General features: G+C 38.6%; 1 protein-coding gene across 7 annotated transcripts in view; it reads right to left on the bottom strand.

The window, feature by feature from the left end:
• Positions 1–24,742, bottom strand: part of FGD4 (FYVE, RhoGEF and PH domain containing 4) — a 133,683-nt gene that overhangs the window by 88,527 nt on the left and 20,414 nt on the right. For 3 of the 7 annotated variants that reach the window (XM_078376265.1, XM_072999929.2, XM_078376263.1), the window contains exon 2: positions 24,205–24,310. The exons of 2 other annotated variants lie outside the window; for them this stretch is intronic. The gene's annotated coding sequence lies outside the window, so the exon portion shown is untranslated. 2 more of the 7 variants (XM_078376266.1, XM_072999928.2) reach the window with 1 other exon arrangement.

The following is a 24,742-nucleotide window of genomic DNA, read 5'->3' on the forward strand; positions in this document are numbered from 1 at the left end:
AAGGAACCATGTCTTTTCAAATTGACTACCAGATCTAGCCTTGAGGCAGAGAAGCTCTCTTGAACAAGGCTTTTAACAATATGTTTAATGCTAAAAAAAACCTTGAAAATGTAACAAAAAATTAATCTCTGCAGAACAACAAACTGAATGTCATGACCAAAAGCATTCCAGCATAATGTGTCAAAGGGAAAAACAGAAAGACTTGTCTGTTTGTGAGAAACAATTGGGTCAGTTTATTTTCCATTCAGTTAGACTCCTATACATTGAGTCAAACTCAATTACGTGATGCCAGACATTGTTTTCAACTATCTACTCCTTCTACACTAAGAGAACAGAAATATAACACTGTGCATCTGCTGTATGTTTTACATTACATGTCTGATGAAATGACAATCATATCCTGTACAGAAAGTAAACCAAGATTCATTTTGACATCTTTTGTAGCCTAGATACAATGTTAATACAATTTCTTCTTTTCCTCCGGCAATTCTAAAAGAGAACCTCCCAGAGCATGTGGTCTGTGGAGTATATAAGTAAACAATAAACAATCACTCACTGGGATTTCTATGGCACCATAGACATTGCCATTTAGATCAGGATCATCAGGACAAAATCCAGTAAATTAAACATAAACTTTTCAACAACAACATTTCAGAATGCAGTATGCACTATGAACTAAACAGGCTGGATTATCATGAGTGGAGATATAGGGTTTATCCTTGTCATTTTCAGTGGTGGTGCTCACAAGAATCTTAGGGACAAAATCTTGCCTGTATACAGACAAGACTGTCAAAAACTTACCAATGTGGGCTATATTACAATCACTGCAATCTGTGTAGCCACAGCACCTTGAGAAGAGGCTGCCACGATGATACAAATCACCACTACCACTATGTAAAGTTCCCTGTGTTTCAAGAGAGGCTGATCTCCATGAAAACATAAAAGCCTTAATCCAGCCAAGCAGGTATCAATCATACATGAAATCTGAAAATTTAAACACAGATCATCACAAAACAGGTGCCTTATTTTCTGTTTTCTGTGTCTTGTGGAAATGTTTACAAAATCAGACTTCAAAAGAAATGAACACCAATGCAACCATACACTACTGACTCTCAATACTGGCATAAAAACGTTACTTACTCTGTATTTTACTGAAGATGTGCATGAAAGCCCCCAATGATATTTAACAGTTAGTTGTTAAAGTGCACAAAGTTTTTGTCTTTTCTTATTTTTCAATTTTCGTTTAGCTTTGCCCGATATTGATGCACAGACTAACACAGCTACCTCTTTTAAAACTACAGATACAACACTAATGAAGACAACAATAATGAAGGTGCCTGAGGGAGGACATGATTGAGACCGTATAAAATTATGCAGGGGATGGATAAAGTGGATAGAGGAAAGCTCTTTTCCCTCTCACACAATACCAGAATAAGGGGACATCCACTCAAATTGAGTGTTTGGAGAGTGAGAACAGACAAAAGAAAATATTTATTTACCCAGCCTGTTGTTAGTCTTTGGAACTCCTTGCCACAGGATGGGGTGATGGCATCTGGCCTAGATGGCTTTAAAAGGGAATTGGACAAATTTCTGGAGGAAAAGTCCATCACAGGTTACAAGCCATGTTGGGGGTCTATAATCTCCAGGCTTAAAAGGAAGGTACCTCCAAATGCCAGATGCAGGGGAGGGGTATCAGGAGACAGGTATCTAGTTGTCTCATGTGCTCCCAGAGGTACATGGTGGGGTCACTGTGAGATACAGGAAATTGGATTAGATGGGCTCTTGGCCTGATCCAGCAGGGCTCTTCTTATGTTCTTACACGTGAACATTAAGCAAAAGTCTAATCTTTTTGGAAGGAAACATGAGTTTGAACACAAAGACTTTAATAATTATACACATAAAAGGTAGTTTTGAATTTCCTGTGCTATTGGCAGTAGAAATGGCAACCAGCAAGCTGAATAATTCAAATGAAAACTGTCTCTCACCCAAGAGAGGATGTTGTATTAGAAGAACTGTTGGTCTGAATCAGCAGAGCTCTTTAAGAGACAAACTAGCTGCAACATAGGAGATATGTAAATAGGAGTTCCCACAGTTTGAAAAATTAATACCAGCTCTCCGGGTGAATGTGGGTAAGACTTGTAATGTGGGTGTTGGGAAAATGGGTTAATGTTCCAAGTCTTCTCTTGTGGCAAACCCCACAAATATCACGCAATAGTCCTTCCATAGCAAATAATGTTCATAAGGAAAATAGCAGGTTAGATGGAAACATTAGCCTCTCTCCCAGTACCACAATCAGGTTTGGCCACTATTGCTTATTTTAACCTAGCAGAAGATCATCATCATCTTAAATTGCAGAGCTGGAAGAGACCCTGTGTATCATTGAGTCCAGTCCCTGTCAAGGAGGCACAGTGGGGAATTGAACTTCCAACCTCTGAGTCCACAGCCAGAGACTTAAACCACTATGCTATCCAGCAGTTCTCTTGTTCACAGATCACCTATGTCACAAATATTCCAGCCTCAAATGCAGGCTCCATTTGACCCATTAAGGATTTCAAGCTAAATTGGCACTTTACATATATAGACAGCATGTTAATCTTGCATGACAATGATAGGAATTATATTCCAATATAATCTGAGGGCACTAGGTTTTGGAAGGCTGAAATAGATGAATACTTCCCTGTCCTCAGCATTTAGTTCAAGATTTCACTATCATTGCAATGTGAGGGAATGCCAGAGGCGGCTATAGGTTTTACTTCTTCTTTGAACTGTAGCAGACAATGGCAACAATAGTATCACAAAAGCCTGTCCACTTCTGTAGCTTCTCTCCATGAGCTCTACATCTAGAGATGTGAAGAATTTTCACTGAGTTCCTCATTCTCCTCAATTTCGGCTGTGTTGACTTGACAGAATCTCCAAGTCCCACTGTATTCCTCACACCAGAGCGAGAGTGAAACAAAGAACACTTTTTTGCTATATCGGGGTTTCTACAACTTGCACAAAATGTCTCTGCAGAAGTCAGGGAGGAAGTAGTATCCTTCCCTTTTGACAAGTAAAGCATGTACACAAGGACTGGCCAATAGTTAAAAAACATGCAACGATGCCATCTCTAATTTTAAACGTCTGTGCAACAGCTATTTGTGCAAATTGCTTAAAATATACTTTGTATATCACACGATCAGCACAAAAACTATCATATCAAGAACGTTATTGCTTCCCCAGGCTTAGAGGGAAATTTTGTAATCGCTCGTTTGTGGTGACAAGGCAAACTGTAACAGGCTGTAACAAAAAGTGCTATCTGCAAGTATGCCAAATATCTCAGGACAAAAACTTGTCCTTTTATATTCTATAAAATGACAGACATTATCATAATCTTAGACATTCTAAATAAAATGAATATAGCCTTTATGATATTTTAAAGTTATTATTATTTATTGTACCAGACTGCCTGACATGTTACAGAATACAAAAGGACAGGTTCTTGTCCTAAAGGCCTTACCACTTTGATTTCAAAACAAGAGAAAAAGAGAAAGGGGAAGCAAAATGAAGCAAGAGAAGCTCAGAAACAACAAATTTAGTATATAGGCTGAATTGCAACACAGCAGGAGAATAAGGGGATTATGTAGAAGACCTAAGGGAAAACATTGATTATGAAGAAGGGATTTGACTGAAGTAAAAGAAGGGACACCACACAGATGTTTGGAGAGGAAGTTGGTAGAGGAGGTTCCAAGCATATAGGGCAGCGAGGGCCCTGACAGAACATAGCACTTTTTGAGACAGCAAGAGACCATTTGACATTGGAAATGGATAAAGATTACAAACATTGTATAGCAAAATATATGATCAGGAATACAAGACCATGAGCATACAAAAAGCTGATGTATGGATTTAAGCAGCATCATATAATCAGATGTGGAAAAGGTGAATGAAACATTTACATGCTTCCACAAAGCATTTGTGTTAAGACTCCACTGCAGAGGGAGGCCCACAGATAAGAATCAGCCACTGAGAAAGGTTCTCCATTCAGATTTGCTTATTCAATAGTTCCACTGAAAAAAAGTCACCCTTGATCAAACATGCAGATTGAGAGGAAGGCTATGGAAGAGGGCACTCTCTATATAAGTAGGGCTCATTTCATGTCAGTTTGATACTAGAGCAGGACTTATTGCCATTATGAACTTTTAAAAAATGCTAATAGCTTTATTTTTCTTTAAAAAATATATGATGATGTATATTTGACACTTGTGTTTTCCATGCTGGTGATTCATGAACTATTTCCCCCATTTCTTCTGAACTACTAATATATAAACAGCATCAACAGACACTAGACTGGTAGGATTAGAGGAGACTGGCATAATTCAATTAAAAGACACCTAAACTTATTCCCATTCCCACAATACAGAATAAAAATGGTAGCCCTAACAAATTCAATGCAACATAGGAGCTATGGGTGATGAAAGACAATGCAAATAGGGGAACCCAGTGTAAAAGCAGTGCTGATCTTAAATAAGTATTTTTGGCATAGTACTGTAAGCATAATAAGTTCCCTTGTTCAAATTTACTTTATTTGTACATAAAAATGTCAAAGCAAGCATTTAAAATGTATGACACACAATTCTATAATAACCCACATTGCTACAACATGCATCATTATACAAGAAGCATTACAAATGACATTTTCTTATGTGACTCTTTAACAAATTTTGCCAAGAAAGCAATGCCACATTTTTTCCACTTGTGCACATACATACCATGAAAACTTGTTTAAAAAGTCAGTACACAATAATATATAATGGGCAAAGGCTTGGATATTTTTTAAAAAAATGAGCCTCGCGTTCAGTTATTACATATTTTTGCATCATTTGTATTTCCTACACAAATCATTTTACATTAACCACATATTTATTGTACTACTGGCACTTTATAAATTAACAATTACTTTAAATAGATAAAGCTTTAAATGTGAATCTTGGTGCTGTAATTTCTCCACAAAACCCAATATGCAGATCTGCAGACATCCCTCAAAACACTATTGCAGAAAGGCACAGTAATGTATGTTATGCAAAAGGTTTTTAAATGCTAATTCAGGTAGGGTTTGTCAAGATGTTCTTCTCTTCAAAAAGGTATAAAATTAATCTGCTCAAAGCAAGACAAAAGACTCTTGCTCCCTCCCCATATTATTGCTCTCTTGTAAAGAAACACACTCACACCCTGTCTTGCTGATCAGCATCTCTAGGAAGAATGGCTGACAATAAAAGCACGCTGATAAAATATCAATATCATAAGCCACATTGCTATCAATGAAACAAAACAAAAAACAAGAAACACCACCTCACCTTTTATTGTTCAGAAATTGCTTGTGCTTTTGGTTTTGCAGTTTTTTAAGTGAAAAAGCCCTTTACATGCTCTTCCAGCAAGCTAATCCAAGCCTTCCATTAACACACTCCATTGCAGATAATTGTAGGCAGCACACACTCCCCAGCTTTTCCCAGTTCCCAACACAGCAAGGATAATCACATTCCAGTGGGGAGGGAACAGATGGTGGATTCCATGGTAACCAACCCTCCTAAGGCTATTGGTAGAAGTGTGCGACTACTGCTTATTTGGTAACAATCACTCTTTGTGCTTCAGCTTTGCAAATCCCAAATGAAGGGACATACAGCATTTAGCCCACACTGGGCAAGGCTAGCAGGTGATCTGCCATGTCAAACAACACTGCAGCACAAACAAAACAGGATTTAACCTTGATGTACATCTCAAATAGGCTTCATCTTCCAAGGTAACAATCATTTCATTTAAATCCCTTTCCCATTCCTTGCAAATGCAAACATGTACAACAGTCCAATTAAAATAAGATTAGAATTAAAACAAAGCAAATTGCCAGCCAAAGCCTATCTAAAAGAAAGCTTCCAGCTGTTTACATGAACTTACAATCTGATTCTAACGTTTGTTATTTAGGTTAGCAATTTCCAGATGGTCTGGAGATAACATTTTATTCAACTTCACTTTTTTCACTGTAATGTATGCAATCTATATTGTTATGAACAATATTTAGAAAACAGTATTAAAAATCAGCACTAGAAAAAAGTAGGAACAGAAATTAGTTTTCTAGAATATTATTAAAACACCTACTAGTGTCCTAAAAAGACAGAAAGAAGCAAATGGCAAAATAAAATTAAAAAATAAAAATAATAATTTAAAAAACCTGCCTCTAAGGTACATTAAGTACCCAGTGTGGTGTAGTGGGTAGAATGATGGACTAGGACTCTGAAGACTAGGGTTCAAATCCCCACTTGGCCATGGGAATTGACTGGGGGAGTAGAACTGGTAAATAATAATTGTTTGTTGTCAAGTCAATTCTGACATTTGATAACCCTTTCCATGGGTTTCTAAGTAGAAAATACTCAGAAATGATTTACCATTCCCTTCTTCTGGGGGTGCAGAAGTACAGTGCAGCTTGCCTATGGCTACATAAGCTGGCTTTTCTCCCAGGAGGTACAGTGGGGAATCAAACTCCTAGCCTCTGGCTCTGCAGCCAGATACCTAAAGCATAATTCATTAAATATCTCAGTTGCCCTGAAAGCCCTATTAGGGTCGCTATAAATCAGTTCTGACTAGATGGCACACAACTAACAAGTTCAATAAAACCTGATACAAGAAGTCAGCTCTCATGCAAATTTGCTAAGAATTTTTTTTTCTTAAATTACTTGGTGGCCTTTGTTCCTTATGGGTTTTTTCCTGTAAGCATAGGGGATTTTGAAATGGCTTTACCAAAGGAAGGTACAATCTTCTAATATATGGATTTAATTAACAAGAATATTACAATTCTTGCTTTGGGTGTTAAAGCTTCTGCTGATTTTATATGTGTCAGTATCCAGCAAGACTATAGCACATGTTTTGACCTGGGACAACCAGGATGTCTTGAAAACTCTCTCTGGATCAGCAGAGTGCCTGGAGCAGCTCATCTCATTGAACCATTGAATCTCACAGTAATACAGAACAGTGGAGCTTATTTAGATACTCCCTATTCCCTTCCTGTTGAGGGACAGCATATGGAAAAACTTTATTTTTACCATCTTGCTATTTCTTAGACAGTAATAAATTTACAGATGCCCCCCTTTTAAGCCCATGTAACAGAACAAATGTGAGTAGATAAATAGGTACCACCTCGGTGGGAAGGTAAAACGGCGTTCCCTAGTCATGCTGGTCACGTGACAACAGAAACTGTCTTCAGACAAGCGCTGGCTCTACGGCTTGAAAACGGGATGAGCACTGCCCCCTAGAGTCGGACGCGACTGGACGGAAAATGTCAAGGGGAACCTTTACCTTTACCTAACAAAAGAGCAGGCTACTTACACACATTTTACAAATGTTAATAAATAAAGCCTGTCACTTCTTCCATTTCCATTGTAACAAGTGTATTAGCCACCAGTCCATGTGCATAATTAATACTCACACGTTTTCTCATTCTCAACAAATCATAAATGTCTCAAAACATCAATACACTTTACAGAAGAAACTGACAACCACTGCAATATTTTTTGCTCCTATGTGACAGCAAAAGTATCAGATTTTTTTTGTCAGCAACAGCATTAATTAAAAGGGTATTTGTGCATAAAACATTGTATTTTGCACAAAACACAAGGCATCCTCTGCAAAATACACTTGCTCAAACTTTTCAGAACAAAAGTATCAGAATGCATATCTCACCCCCAGAGGACATTTTTTGTAATTTTTTCATTTGTATCTGCAAGAATTAAATAAAACAAGATTTCCTAATCTGGAAAGAGCCTCATGGTGCAGTGCTTAAACTGCTGTACTACAGCCAAAACTGTGCTCACGACCTGGGGTTCAATCCCAGGTAGCCAAGTCAAGGTTGATTCAGCCTTCTATCCTTCCCAGGTCAGTAAAATGAGTACCCAGCTCGCTGGGGGAAACAGAATGTGTAGCCTGCATAATTAACTAGTAAACCGCCCAGAGAGTGCTTGAAGTGCTATATAAACAGCACACTTTGCTTTTTTCTTTTTCTTTTTTTTTAAAAAAAGAAGATTATGTCACTTTAGATCTATGAGCCACTTGGAACTCTCTGGAGAAATTCCAATTGCCCACTTTTTCCCAGTACTCTTTACCACTATCTATAAGAGTATCAAATCGCTTCTAATAGTATACATGCACTATAAGAACCTTGTAGTGTAACTACTCGGGCCTTCTCGGCGGTGGCTCCTCGCCTCTGAAACAACCTACCTCCTGAGATTCACGTGGCTCCCTCGCTGGGTATTTTTAAGAATCAATTAAAAACATGGATGTTTAGGCAGGCCTTCCCATCAGGTAATTCCTGACGCCTTCCCCCCCCCTCTCCTTCAGCTTTCCCATTCTGTTCAGTATTTCTGGTATGTAAAATTGTCTTTATACGTATATTTTTTGTATTATCTTTTAATGTTGTTAGCCGCCTGGAGTGGTCCTGACACGACCAGATAGGCGGGATATAAATAAAATAAATAAATAAATAAAAACTAGCTTCCATAAAACCAGAAGCCCTGGGTTGAGCAGAAACTCTCACAACATGCCAACGCTGACACAAAAGGGCAACATTCCCCTCCATGTTAAGAGTATGGGTTATGCATAATCCATCCTTTTAACATAGACCGGGATTTGTCACAACTATCAGAATGAGAAAATGCCACACTCTCTTGGCCTGGTTAAAGCCTATCAAAAGTGAAGAGTACAAAATGGCACTCACTAAGTCTCCACTGTTATTGTTCTCTTTGGATTAATAGGCATGAAGAAGACTTGGCATCAGTTGTTTTTCTAACATGTTGTAAACAGCAAAACATGAAGCACAGCCCATCTTTGTCACTGTCACTGTGTGGTTTTCTAGAAGAATGAACCGGTATTATTGCAACCAAAGTGAGTTTTTTAAAGAAAAAAAATCAAATTGTGTTGAGGGAAGAACAGGGGACACAGAAAGGGGCAGAAAGAAATATGAACTATAGCAGTGGTTCCCAACCTTGGATAACCCGGGTGGTCTTGGACTGCAGTTTCCAGAAAACTTCACCACCAGCTGTGCTGGCCAGAGTTTCTGGAAGTTGCAGTCCAAGAACACACAGGCTACCCAAAGCTGGGAACCTCTGAACTATAAGGATAAAAAGCAGGGACAGCACTGGTAGTAGCAAGGGTGACTGGCTAGGAAAAGGTGGAGAAAGAGTATTAGATAAATGTGGAGTGAGGAAATGTAGAAAGAGGCTGTTGTTTGTGGATTATAGCTCTGCTTTTAATACCATTCTACCAAATACTGTAGGTTGTTTTTTAAAATGATCAACCTGGGATTACCTCAGGAGATCTGCATGTGGATAAAGGATTTTCTGACAGATAGGCCACAGTCAGTAAGGATGGGATCTCACAATTCTTCTAACTGGTACTAAGTACAGGAGCTCCCCAGGGCTGTGTACTAAGTCCCTTCCTCTATTCCCTGTACACACATGATTGCACCCCACTGTATAACACCAATGCAATTATTAAATTTGCGGATGATACGACAGTGGTGGGGCTCATAAATAAGAACAATGAGTCTGCTTATAGAAAGGTTGATACTTTGGTGTAAAGAAAATCATTTCACACTTAACATAAAAAAACTAAAGAACTCATAATTGATTTTAGGAGGAAGAGAAATGTACATTTACCACTGTACATAAACGGTGAGGAAGTGGAAAAAGTTGGTAGTTTGAAATTTCTGGGTACTTACATCTCAGAGGACCTCTCATGGACTATAAATGGCAACATGCTAATGAAGAAGGCACAGAAGAGGCTGTATTTCCTGAGAATGCTCGGCAAGTTAAATTTATCTCAGCATTTACTTCTGTCATACTATCATAGCACCATTGAGAGTGTCCTAACCTATGGCATTCTGGCATGGTTTGGGAGTAGCTCTGTAGCGGACAAAAAAGCTCTACAGAGAACCATTAAAATTGCCCAGAATATCATCGGGCTCCAGCTACCAACCCTGGATGACATCTTCACATCCCGCTGTCTAAGGAAGTCACACAGCATCCTGAGAGACTCTTCCCATCCTGCTTATAACTTTTTTGAACTGTTACCATCTGGCAGAAGATATAGAACAATTAAGACTCGGACCACACGTTTTCTGAATAGTTTTTATCCCAGAGCTATAATTGCAATTAATAATGAGCTTAAAGACCACCAGTAGTGAATAATTAGTTGGACTGTGTTACTTGGCCTGCGGTGTAGATGTTTGCATTTTTAGTGGGGGACTTTTAGTGGGTGGGGAGTGTTGGGGGATTTTTATGTGTGTGCATGTGTCTGGTCTCTGGGTGTCTGTGAATTTCGTTGTATGGCTATACTGTGTATACACTTACAATGACAATAAATTATTATTATTATTATTATTATTATTATTATTATTATTATTATTATTATTATTATTATTATTATTATTATTATTATTATTATTATTAGGATGCAAAGAGGTTTCCAAGTGAGGATAAGAGGTATGATGTGATGCAAAAATGAAGAATGTACTAGAAGGAAGAAGCAATAGAGATAATTGTTTGGTGCAACAGAAAGGAGAGACTATGTGATGCCTATTGGAGCAAAGAATGACTTTAAAAGTTAATACAAATAGCTATCTACAATTAATGTGTCAATGTGAAGCACTTGTATTCAAGATACAGTATCTTGGTACGAGGGGGCACATGAAACAGAAGAGCAGTATAACTCACAGGTTTCTGGACACCTCTTCCCAAAGTGGGTGGTTTGGTTTAGTTTTTAAAGACCTCAACAACCACTAGAAGATTTAAAAAAAATACCACTATACTGTAGTTCATTAGCTACCAGTTATGCTCCAGTTTATAATCTGCTGGAGAACAAGAGGACACATCTACATAGATGGAAGTATATATTTGTCCACAACATAAACATTCTTTGTCTTTTAGCACACTGTCTTAATGCTGGAAATGGTCCTAGCCCATTCACATTATCCCATCTAGTTCCAGGTCAAACTCTCCAAATTCTTTCTCATCTTGGTATATATACTGTAATATTAATTAATGATTTACATATATTAGTTCATTACTACTGTATAAAACAAACATAAAGCTGAAGAGTATTGGCAAATTAATTGACAGATTCCTTAAGGCAGCCCCCGTTGGTCAGGTAACAATTTAAATATTGCTTCTCACCTGGTAAAAAACATATTTGCCACAGAAAGCAATACAGTATCTCTTTTTCCCATGTGGGAAGTGGACTAAATCAGTGGTTCTTAACCTTTTTGAAAGAAACGCCCCCTTGAGCCATTGAGGAAGTTATCATCGCCCCCGTCCCCGCGGTGATGATATCTCATTTATTTATTTATTTATTTATTTATTTATTTATTTATTTATTTATTTATTTATTTATTTATTTATTTATTTATTTATTTATTACACTTACATCCAATGACCCCTGAAAACAAAATTCAATTCCAAGAAAATGAAATGCCCCCAAAAAGTAACATTTAATGATTTAGTTGCAAGCGAATTTTAAGACGCAAAAAGAAATATAAAAAGGGCATAAAAACAAACCACAATACAGGAACTAAAAATTTCAAGACAAAAACTCTGAAACTAAATTAAGATTCATGCACACTGTAAAAAGGCTGCAGCCATCTTAGCAGGTTTGCTCCAGCGCCCCCACGTCGCCCCTTTTCGTTCTACCGCCCCCCTGAAAAATGAAATCGCCCCCTGGGGGGCATTATCGCCCACGTTAAGAACCACTGGACTAAATGGCTCAAGGTGCCCACTATGATAAAGTGCACTACTAAAGCCAGAATCTTTTGTCACATGTCTTGGATATTGTACATTTCAAATGACACAGTCATTTTCAGATCTTGCTAGCCAGCTTCTCAGAGCTGCAGCTGGGTCAGTTGCACACATTTCCTGGTTTCTTGATGGTATTAAAAAAAGGAATGACCCTCTGATTTGTGTACTCCTACCTACATGTTTTCTCCTAGGCTGAATCTGGCCCCTAGAAAGCACAATCTTTGCTTTCATTTTGCAGCCCAGCCTACCGTGTTCCAAACTAATGAACGATTGAGAAATGGAAGAGCTTCAGGTTCACCATTTCTATAACAAAATCTGCATTTCAAGCCGTATGCCAAAGAGATTGCTATTAAATATTTATCGAATGATAGTGTCCAAAGGTCAGCAGTTATAAGTATATAGTGCTGAGTATACAAGGAATATGACAGACCCTGTACCAAAGTTATTACAAATTGAAAGGATGAAGCTGAGGACATAAAAGTGTCTCATTATTCCAATGTGTCTAACCAATTACCCATAATAATAAAGAACATGAAAATTTGTAAGTAATTTGTGCCATGCTGGCTCTAACAAGCTGGAATTTAATTAAACTGATTTCTGCTATCCACTATGAAATACCCAGTGTGGTTACTGGATAGAATGACAGACTAGGCTTCAAGAGACCTGCACGGGAATGCAATGAGGGAGTGGCAGAGGTAATATCACCCCTTAAATATCTCACCTTCAAAATGCTGTTAGAGTTGCTATACTCTGTCAGTTCCAACTTGATGGCACATAATATACATCCACTGTGAAAAATTATAAATCTCTGTTATTACATATTTTTCTCCCAATATTATTGTGAAATAATGCCTGAGCATTCCATTTTAAAACCTACTGAAGTCAACAACTAGTTGCATGAAGCTCTTCTAAGATATGCCTGGTCAAAGCAGCAGTTCAGCAAAATAACATACCAGGTCTTAGATCACGAAACTGCAGCAACTGACTCATCTGTGACCACAACTGCGCAATTTAGCACATAGTCCACAGAATCAAATGGGAGAGGGGGAGGGAAAGGCAAGGTACACCATTAGTTGCTACTGCATAAATTATGAGTCAGTCCATATAGTTGTGTATTCACAGTAACATTAGTCAAAAAGTAAAAGTAAACTTTGCACTGGGGTTTAAAGGCAGGAACAAGTTGGATGCCCTTCTTAACTTGGTTGCTTTCTATTTTATTATGAAAGAAGAACAGAAAATAGTTATCACGCTGATGGGAAACAACTATCTAGTACAACAAAAGTAGCAATGTACCAACATTAGATACCAGATCTTGCATTTGTATTGCACTTGAATATCACAGACACACAGGGATCTCTGTAGATGAAAGGGATTCATCTAAAAATAGAAAAGTTGAAAACCAGACGTGCTAAAAGAAGAGCAGCTATATATGACAAAAGAAATTAACCAAGAAATAGTGGTGTGTCCAAATGAGTCTTTTATTGTTCAGCTACACTCTTCAGGAACTATGATTTGATTTTAACTAGATGACAATTTATTATATGTGTTTAATTTCTACTGAATTTTATGAGATCTTATATATTGTCTTAAACATGAAACTGTATCTTAACACTGATCTATCATTCAGGGCATTAAATAAAAATAAAGCTAGCTTTTCTTTTTCTCTCTGGTCATGATCCAAAATATAGTCCTCCACAAATCATCCCTGTACATAGTACTGAAAGTAAAGCCAGTTGTTAACAGAATCCAGCAATTTGAACATGTTCAAAGCAGAGAATCTAGCTTTCCCTGGCCTTTCCCTCCATCACTGTCTGAATAAGGGTTAAAACTGCTGTATATGTATAGTACTCTCTCTCTCTCTCACACACACACACACACACACACACACACACACTCACTGACAATCAGAGAGCGAGAGAGCGAGAGAGAGAGCAGCAAGATACACTGTTAATACCAAATTGAACCACAGTGGGAGAAGAAAACTGTCCCTCCAAAACCGTTAGCTCTTGTCAGTTTCCTACATGAAACAACTGCTTTCCCCTGAAGTACAAATACATGCATTAAATTTTTTTACATTGCTCCAAATGTTATACAGTGACTTCAAACATAAACAATCATCTTCTAATATACCTTTGCACAATACTATCCTGCCTTCAAATTTTCAATGTAGAAATAAACATGGAAAGAAGTCTTAAGCAACACCCACTCCAATAAAGTGATTGTGATCAGACATACAGTATTATCTACATCAAAAACAGATAAATGTATTTACTTACAAATCCCCATGAACATAGTTTAATTTGTGAAACATCCAGCAAAGTATAAATATTACTCTTTCATGCAGCACACATTTAACTTTTCAGCATGTACTGAAAAACTCACTACCTTTTTTTTAAAGGGAAGTACTATATTTTGTAACTGTCACTGGTTGTGATGTGTGTTGGGAAATAATTTAAACAGACCAACAGTCATTTTCTGAGGGACAAATACTGGAAACCTATTTGCATAGAACTTTGAAAATTTATATTAAAAAAATGGTGATTAAGATAGTGACATTCCAGCCAAAATTAACACCTTAGAGGCCAGCTGGTTGTGCTATGGGTGTTTTAACCACAGGCTTCACTGTTTTATAGAAGTCACAAGAGCATTGACCATTTAAAAGCTGGCATCCAATTTTCTTCCCTACTGCACCAGTTAAGGACTAAAATCATTATTACTCTTACCTACAATAGATCTGGTGAAATGAATGGGACTCATCAATTTCATCTAATTTATAATAATTACATGCCACCAAGGCTGCAGTCACACCAGCAAAATGTTTCTGAGTTACTCCTTGTGAATTTCCAGCCCACTGGGAGGCTACTACTACAGTGGTGACCCGCTAGACGATTGCCCTGCAAAACAACAAATCCACATGACGATGAGTTTTTGCGATCACTATAGCGCTTCGCAAAACAGTCTTTCCTATGGGCGACTTTCACTATATGATGTTTCAGACCATGCTTCACAATACAGTGTTGTTTTCCCGGGACCGATGCTTCGCAAGACGATTTTAACAGCTGATCGGTACTTCGCAAAATGGCTTCCTTATGGACGATTTTCGCAAAACAACAACTATTTTCCCCATTGGAACACATTAAATGGATTTCAATACTGTACATTCCAATGGGGAATCACATTTTGCAGGATGATGTTTTCACAAGACAGCGATTTCAATGGAACGGATTAACACCGCCTTGCATGGCACCACTGTATATTTGTTCTGCATTTCATCGCTCAGTACAATCAACATTCCACTGAGTGTGTACTACTAAATCGATTCATTTCCTTTACATCTGGTGTGCAGTCCTTAATTTTTTGAAAATTAATTTTCACATGAGGATGTTGGCCCATTGGTATGCTTCTGTCAAATATGGTTTGAAGGACTCGAGGAGAGTTCTCTTAACCTACCACCCACAGCATGCTTCTGCCAGGTGGTGCTAGAAGAGGTACTTTCAAGATATTCTCACAGCACAAGTGATTTACCGACACACCAACGTACCCACATTTTTTTAAAAAGGAAGGTGGCAGAGAAACATAAAAAGGGGATATGTCCCACCTGAGGGGTGTAGACGAACATACCGCATCTAATTTACCCTAAAATAGGTGGAACAGTTACAAAACGTATGAACCACAATCACAGGATATATGTCACATGACCACAAAATATGACCATATAGGAAGCAGAAGACACGAGAAAAAATGGGGATATTTCTTTACTGCAGCCTAAACTGATTCTGGCTTATGGTGACTTTTTCAAGGATTTTCTAGCTACAGAGTACACAGAAATGGTTTGCCATTCCCTCCTTCTGGGGCCACTCCAGGGCTATGCAGTTAGCCCAGGGTTACACAGGCTCCCAGGAGGTACAATGCGGAATCAATCTGCCAACACTGGCTCCACAGCCAGAACTCCCCTTATTGAGCTGTAAGTCCCAGTGATTTCAATTAATCTACTCAAAACGTAACTAATGGTTTACATAGAACATTGTATCCCATTTTACTTAAGACTGTTTTGCAACTTCACCTGGAGGAATAAGCAGGGTTCCACAGACATAGCAAAAAGATAATATCCTCCTCAGCATTCAGAAATTGAAATAGAGAAAAGAAACATCAAATGGGAAGTTTTAGTTTTTAGAAAAGTTATGTCCATATCACTGTAGGTTTCCACCTCACACACCAGAAGCAAAATGGATGTGGGGGAATACAAGGCAGCATTATTACATATCACTGGGTAGAACTTCATGATATAAAATTTTCAGGGCATTATGTATTGCTTATGACATGGGAGTTCCACTGTAAAGATACGAAGAATTTCAGAATTATCTTGCTACACTTTAAAAAATGATAAGAAAAAATGATAAGAACTCTTTAAAGGTTATTTTGTAAAATCCCTCTAGAATAGATCTGCACTGCAGGTGTTGTATATCAGATTTATACCAGAATCTTCTTTAACATTTCAGCTGCTTGACTTTTCCTGTTCTATAATTTTGATTCATACTGTCCTCTCCTATGAAATATTTTAATTATTTATATTTTCATTCTTTTCTTGCTCCAAAGAAACATGGAGATAATTCACAAGGAAACACTGCCAGGTCATCTCCCATTCAGATATTGGCCACGGTGAGACAGAACAATTTCTTGTGTAATCACACCACACTGCAAATAGGAATCTGGAGGCTTGCCTTCTTCTTTTCCGAGAGTTGCTACTCCTACAGTCAAGGAATCCCTTCTTTATATCAAGATATAGATTATCTACATATACATTAATCCTGAATCAACAGGTTTGTTTGTTTGTTTGTTCGTTCATTCATTCATTCATTCATTCATTCATTCATTCAAGTTATATGCTGCCCACTCTACCCAAAGGTCTCTGGGTGGCTCACAATTGAAAAACAATTAAAATACAATAAAAGGTTTAATCCAAGACCTGCATAATGTGTGATCCACCTAGACAAAAACACTGTGGGATGCCAGATACCTGGAAGTTCCACTATTTTTTTGCTATTCTAAACAGACAGTAAGTGTAGATCAGAGATCTATGGCTGCGGAGCGGTTTGTAGTTTGATTCTACAATGTGTCTCTTTAAGAGGGGGTGGACTCAAAGATCCCTTACGGCTCTACATTTCTAAGGTAATGATGAAGATTCCTGGTAGACAACGGTTGTAGTTACTTGGCTTAAAAAGTCATTAATTTATCTAGTCATGAGTTACCCACAAAGATGACTTTAACTACCCAAAAATTCAATCTACTCCATTATTCTCCAAGCATAAGTCCCTTAGCCCAGGGGTCCCCAACCCCGGGCCGCGGCCCGGTGCTGGTGTCCATGGCAGGACAGGGCTGCGGAGACAGATCTTCCACCACCACCCCGCACGCACTCCCCCCACCTGCACACACAGCCAAAACACCGCATGCATGGTTACCCTGCCCCTCCGTGAGCACGCCCTTCCCCTCCGTGCATGCAGTTGACCTCCCCTCGCCCCTCTGCAAGCACGCCCCGTCCCTGCATGCATGTGCACGAGCATGCTCCGCCCCTCTGCGAGCATGCCCCTCTCCTCCACACATGTGCGCAAGCACGCCCCTCCCCTCCACGAGCACACCCCACCCACCCATGAGCACGGGGGTGCCTGCCCCTGCACATGGACCCCACCTCCCAACCGGTCTGCAGTTCAGAAAATGTTGGGGACCACTGCCTTAGCCAGTTTCAAGCACAATGCTTCTGCTGGGACAGCTTCCTTGCTTGGGTGAGGAGCGTAAAGCACTTCAAGAATAAACTGCTTTAAACATACTTTAAGTTCTGTATTTATTACATGGCTACAGTACAGACTTAATCATTATAGACCAAATGGTATTACAAAAGTTGATTCAGTGACAAATTATCCCATTTATTAACTATGTGAACGTTTTGTACGCTTCCTATAGTCAAAGAGATTATCATTAAGTAATTACTTTGTCCAATTTTTTCTAAGATGCCTTATTAGAATGTCTAAAATATTTATTCATTATCTTTCCGCCCTGAACATGAAGCTATGCAAAGTTAAGTACAAAAACACAAAGTACAAGAAATAAGTGGCTCCAGTAAAATATTATCTAAGATAAATTAATTCCTCCTATTTATTTCCTTAAGACAATTTCTGAAGACGATTTCTCTGCCCATTCCTTCCTAATTAATGCTGAGCTATTTATCTTTGTTTTGGATTCAAACTCTCAGAATTCCCCAGGCAGACACACATTTATAGACACCTACATTTTATTCACCCGGAACAAGGTCTATCTTTCAGGCCTATGATTTTTTATGTAAAAACATAAATGGCTCTAGTGGTTCCTAAAAGGCCTATATGGGAGCTGTAGTCTCGCTGTCCATTAGGGTCATTATTTGTTGTTATTAAGTCATTAAGTCGTGTCCAACTCTTCATGACCCCATGGACCAGAGCACGCCAGACCCTCCTGTCTTCCACTGCCTCCTGGAGTTTAGTCAAATTCATGTTGGTAGATTCAATGACACTGTCCAACTATCTCATCCACTGTTGTCACCTTCTCCTCTTGCCTTCACATTTTGCCAACACCAGGGTCTTTTCCAAGGAGTCTTCTCTTCTCATCAGATTGCCAAAATATTGGAGCCTCATCTTCAGGATCTGTCCCTCCAGTGAGCACTCATGGTTGATTTCTTTCAAAATGGATAGGTTTGTTCTCTTTGCAGTCCAGGAGACTCTCAAGAGTCTCCTCCAGCACCACAATTCAAAAGCATCAATTCTTCGGCAGTCAGCCTTCTTTATGGTCCAGCTCTCACTTCCAAACATCGCTACTGGAAAAACTATAGCTTTGACGATGCGGACCTTTGTCTCTGCTTTTTAAGATGCTGTCTAGGTTTGTCATTGCTTTCCTCCCAAGAAGCAGGCTTCTTTTAATTTTGTGGCTTCTGTCTCCATCTGCAGTGAGCCCAAGAAAGTAAAATCTGTCACTGCCCCCATATCTCCCCTTTCTATTTGCCAGAAGGTGATGGGACCAGCGGCCATGATCTTAGTTTTTTTTTATGTTGAGCTTCAAACCATTTTTTGCGCTCTCCTCTTTCACCCTCATTAAAAGGTTCTTTGATTCCTCTTCACTTTCTGCCATCAGAGTGGTATCATCTGTATATCTGAGGTTGTTGATATTTCTTCCAGCAATCTTAATTCCGGATTGGGATTCATCCAGTCCTGCCTTTCACACGATGTATTCTGCATATAAGTAAAATAAGCAGGGAGACAATATACAGCCTTGTCGGACTCCTTTCCCAATTTTGAACCAATCAGTTGTTCCATATTCAGTTCTAACTGTTGCTTCCTGTCCTACACAGAGATTTCTCAGGAGATAGATAAGGTGGTCAGGCACTCCCATTTCTTTAAGAACTGGCCATATTTTGCTGTGGTCCATTCAGCCAAAGGCTTTTGCCTAGTTGTTAGACAGCCACTTTGCTTTCTTGCATTTCCTTTTCTTTGGGATGGTTTTTGTTGCTGCCTCCTGTACAATGGTATGAGCCTCCATCCATAGTTCTTCAGGCACTCTATCCACCAAATCTAGTTCCTTAAATCTGTTCTTCACTTCCATTGTGTATTCACAAGGGATTTGATTTAGGTTTTACCTGACTAGCCCAGTGGTTTTTTCCTCGTTTCTTCAGTTTAAGCTTGAAGAAGCTGATGATCAGAGCTCATAGCTTCTCTGAATTACTCGGGCCCCTTTGTCACAAGGCAGCAATCCGTGAAGGGGGAGGGTCTATATTAGAGGGGCCAAAAGGAAAAAGCCCAAGTCTGACAATTCATTTTTTTCAATTAAGTTTTGAGATAAGATACACATGCTTGAACACGCAATAAATTCAGTATGTTTCTTCCTGTCTTTTTGTCATTGTTATAGCAACTAGAGCAACCGTTCAAATGGGCATCCAAGACCATATTTCAGAAACTCATGCCTTTCAAAAATGACTCCACATGATTTGTGATAAACAACCCAGGGACAGCCTACCAACCATATATTGTGGTCCATCAGGCATGTGACAGCCAGATTTTTCTGGGCAGCTAGGCAATTTTGGGAGCAGCTAAGCTTCCATATATGATGGCTGAATTGTATTTGGCTTGCCAGATCAGATATTGCTCTGGTCTGCAACTTGGTTCACTAATATCCCCTCTGTTACCACACCTACCTTACATGAATGGAGTAGATAAGTGAACAATAAAATACCTATTCCTGTGTAATCTATTTTAGCCTTAGATGGAGTTTTAGACAGATAATTAAAAGAGACTCAAGCCAGCTTGATATATGTTGTTTTTCTAGAATAAGTCAATACTCTCAATTCCTGCATACCATTCAAAGGCTTTTACCAAAACATGCTGAGCAATTTACTATTTTTATTAAAGTGACCTTACATATTCATTATCATTTGAAGACTTTATTCTCCCAGCCATTTCCCCTTCTATTTCCCCTTTATTTCCAATCTTTTATTTTTAAATGCAATAATCAGTACTGCAAAAGAAAATAAAAAGAAAAGGTGATTAAGGAGATGTTACATTCTTCTTCACCCGCCTGAACATCTCCTTTCTCCACATGATCTGTTTCCCTACCTCTTCTATGTACTTGTACTTCCACTGTCAGGAGAGACTGTGGAAAGGGTCTAACACACTACCAAGCCAATTCCTAGCTTAAATCCTTTCCCAGATGTTATCAGCCATGAAGAGAAAAACATATAGAAGAAACTACAAACACATGTGAATGAGAGTAGTTAGCAATAAGTGCAACACTACTGTGCAGTAGGTAAAGTGCTTTTAAAAATACATGGAAGTGTTACTGTGGAGACTTAATACACACACATAGGATTTTGGCCCAAGGGATTTAGCCTCAAAAACTCAAAAAATGAAAACAAGTCTGTCACATCCCCACCTGTCCCTTGGTTGTTTCCCCAATCAAAGGCACAACCTACATGATGTTCAGCGGCCACCAGTTGATTACATCAACTTTATTCACTGTTAATGACAGAGGCCTAGCCAATGCATCATTTAAGAACCAAGCAGAAATTGTTTGTCAGAAGTGATAACAATCCAGTCAATGACATTAACTCTCAACTAATCAACCTTCTTCCTCCACTCTCAAACACCTACCCTAACTCTCCCTCTCCCTCCTTCACCCCACTTAAGTCCGCCTCTCAGCAACTCCTATTGGTGCATGCAAATATAAACATAAATATTAATGAGCAGGGTGAATACTAGTGTGGCATCCGCCCAAGTCATGAATATTCATATGATATCTGCATATACAAATGGGAGTGCTGGAGGGGCGGAGTCACAAGATATAAGAGACTCAGCAAGAGGAGGGGGAGTGTCAGATAGAGAGATAAGGAGTTTTGAGATTGGGAGATAGAGAGTTGAGGAGTTTGGGGAGTTTGGGTGGGAAAGTGGTGGTTAAGAGTGGATGAAGGAGAATGTTTGTTAACAACATTGCTTGAAGTATCTATATCTGTGACAATAAACAATTTTGATTTGGTTCTTTTAAAATGACATATGGCCTGGACCTCAATTATTAATACAGTGGTACCTCGCAAAACGATTACCCCGCAAAATGGTTTTTTTGCTAGACGTTGACTTTTGCTATTGCTATAGCGATTCGCAAAACGGTTTTTCCTATAGGGGATTTCGCTGGACGATGATTTGTTCGGTGCTTCGTGGACCGTTTTTTCGCAAGGTGATGATTTTAACAGCTGATCGATGGCTCAACAAAATGGCTTCCCTATGGGTGATCTTTGCAAAACAGGTATTTTCGGGACCGATGCTTCGCAAGACAGTGATTTAAACAGCTGATTGGCACTTCGCAAAATGGCTGGACGACGACTATTTTCCCCACTGAAATGCATTAAACGGGTTTCAATGCATTTCAATGGGGAAATGCTTTTCGCTAGACAATGTTTTCACAAGACAGCGATTTCAATGGAACGGATTAACATCGTCTAGCGAGGCACCACTGTAATACATAATGTTGATGTGGCAGCTGAGGGGCATGTAGCGTGAGCTCCTAGTTTGATGGAACAAGCAGGGGGCACATGGGGATCATGACAGCTACAAAGTCCACTTGATGAATAAAATAAATCAGACTGTGAATTCAATTAGAATTAAACTGAAAACTGCAGCTGCTCCCACGCAACATGCCATGCTATCCTCTCACTGCTTGTGTCATGACTCCTCATGAAACTCCTTGTCTCCTGTTTCTCCTCTGAGACCTTCAGCTATGGACACAGTACCAGGACAAAGATAAGCAGCAATAAAGCAGCAGATACCAGAGACGAAGAGAAAGCAAAAGAGAAGAATAGAAAAGGAAAAGACTGCTTGTGGTGTGGCCGGAGAAGAAGAGATTCAGATTTTTAGGCTTGAAGTATAAAAAGTAACCAAGACGCTAACTTAGAGAGACCCCTTGCTCTTTTCTTGTACAGTATTTTAAACAATTCAGATCTTCTGCAGTCTGATAAAAGATGACTGTACTGTATCACAACGCCTGCATGAGGTTACATATCCTACAAAATGTGAATGGACAAAGCACAACTATTCTGGAGCAAGGTGGAACTACTCAAGAGAGCCATTTGACTCTCTGAACTTAACAAAAGGATCAATTTTTTTTAAGAACAAGAGAACAGCTCCTGGTCATTTCCAGAAAAACATTCACATAGAATAGAGTTAAGTATTGTCGTATCCAGTGGGACTTCATCTCTTCATCCAAATTGTTTGACTAATAAAAAAAAAAAAAGAATGAGGCTCATGTGCCCTCCTCTCACATTCTTCAAATAATCCCTTGGATGGAGTTAAATATATTTCTCAACGTTTTAATTCTTAAATATAACACACATAGCAGATTAGATAAGGAAAATCAGAATACAGTGGAAAGGAAGTACCTTCAAAGCAGGATTTATTCCTATTATATGCATGTCTAAAATATGAGTGTGTGAAAGCAAAAAAAATGTCTCCATCTTCAGAAGGCTTCCCAATTTCTCTCATGTGTTGCCCCACTTTTTGGAAAAATTATTTACTGCTGTAATCATGTTGCCAGTAATTCTGTAGATGAGCTATGTACGTGAACTGCTAGCACTGCAACATGATAACAAACGGAACTACAGCAAATGCATATTTTCTTGATATTAGATATAACTACAATAAATATAGCTTTAAAGAGGAAAGGGGGATCACAAACATTTGCCTAATTTATACCCATATAACTTCACATGTACAGCTAAATTCTACCCTCTGAGTATCAAACTATCCTGGAAACAGATTTTCCTTCTTTAAAACAAAGAGTTGGCAAAGATTTGCACAGGCAAACAGCTGCACAACAGCCACCTAAAATGTGACTATATGGCAGCTGCTTCCCAGTTCACATTCTTTGCATGAAATGACCTGCTACCACAAAATCCTGTATGTATCCATGTCTTTCTAAGATGATACAAAAGAAGTGTTGAATGTATGGTAGGGAGTGCTGCACAAGATGACGATGACAACAACAACAACCCAAGAACAATTTTTGCATGTCTGTCTTTTAAGTAGACACCACCACATCCCTGTTCATATTGCCACATGAGCTCTAGATTTTTAATTTTTTTTTTTAAAAAGGCCTTTGCACTGCACTATTATGCCTATATTTACTTTGCTTTAATGTTATATTCGCACAAGGCTGGGAAGATTTTTGATTACTGTATACTCCTTTATGATGTCAAGAGTAGGACATTAGAATACATACTTACCCATATTAAATAGCCAATATTGTAAAATAAATAATGCACGCAGGAAAACAACTTATTTGGTCTTCTTCATATGTTACCTTTCAGGGCACACCACTTTTGTACCCTATTTATTAACATATAGAATTTAAAAGCTATGTTTGTACATCAGTATCTCACAGAAAAGTCCCAATGACCAAAGTTGACAGCAGCATTCCCCTTTATGGATTTCTCCTTTGTAAGTTGTAAAGCAAGGCAAAAGCCATCATTTCTTTAAACATTTTTTAAAGCATTATTCGGGTCTTAATTTTGTTATACATATACAGGTCAGGAATGTACTACATTGATTTTGCAAAATATGATACTTCTAAGCACTTGCTACAATCCAGTAGTAAATCACAATTAGAATTCATACACTGAACCAGATAGGCAACCACAGCATTCAGTATGACCATCTGCACCATTGCATGCTTAAGGTCATTACATAAAACTGGCATGTTTTATTTTTAAAAACTTTCCTCAGCAGTGCTAACGTTAAAATTGTCAAGAATCCATGGAAATGGCGATGCTTGTTAGTTTAAAACTATTTTCCCAAAATATCTTTGTCTAGGTGAAGCATTAAATTTAACTCACCAGTGAAACCAGCACAGGAACAGATGTGTTCATTTTGCAATGTTCAACCTCATTTTCCCCCTTCAGCAGACTGCATTTCCTGCCCACATCTTGAACACTAGCATATCTAAAGAAGGACATACAAAATTTATATACAAAAGCCTTAGCAGTGTCTCACTTCCTTTGCGGCTTTTAAGGCTTAAATAAAATGAATTGTGGCACTAATGATGGAAAATCGTTAGTGCTTTACAACTAAAGCATCATTTATAAAAATATCTAAACATAATCTCAGTGTGCGTGAGAACCAAGCCATGAGCAGAACAAGAAGAAAAGGTAGTGGAGATGGCTCTATTCTTGCTCCCCCTGAAATTATTTTCTCCAGCCACTTTACCCCAAGAGCATTTTCAAAACTGCAAGTGACCCCTGCTAAGAGACAAAAGAGATGGGAGATGTATTTTAAGGGGAAAAATGGGTAGGGAATGGGTATCCTCAACCAGGCCACACTTTACATACTCCATTTTATAAGGTTTCATTAAAATCCTGTGAGAAGTTTTTTAAA

Source organism: Pogona vitticeps, chromosome 5 (assembly GCF_051106095.1).
Source record: "Pogona vitticeps strain Pit_001003342236 chromosome 5, PviZW2.1, whole genome shotgun sequence".
NCBI lineage: Eukaryota > Metazoa > Chordata > Lepidosauria > Squamata > Agamidae > Pogona > Pogona vitticeps.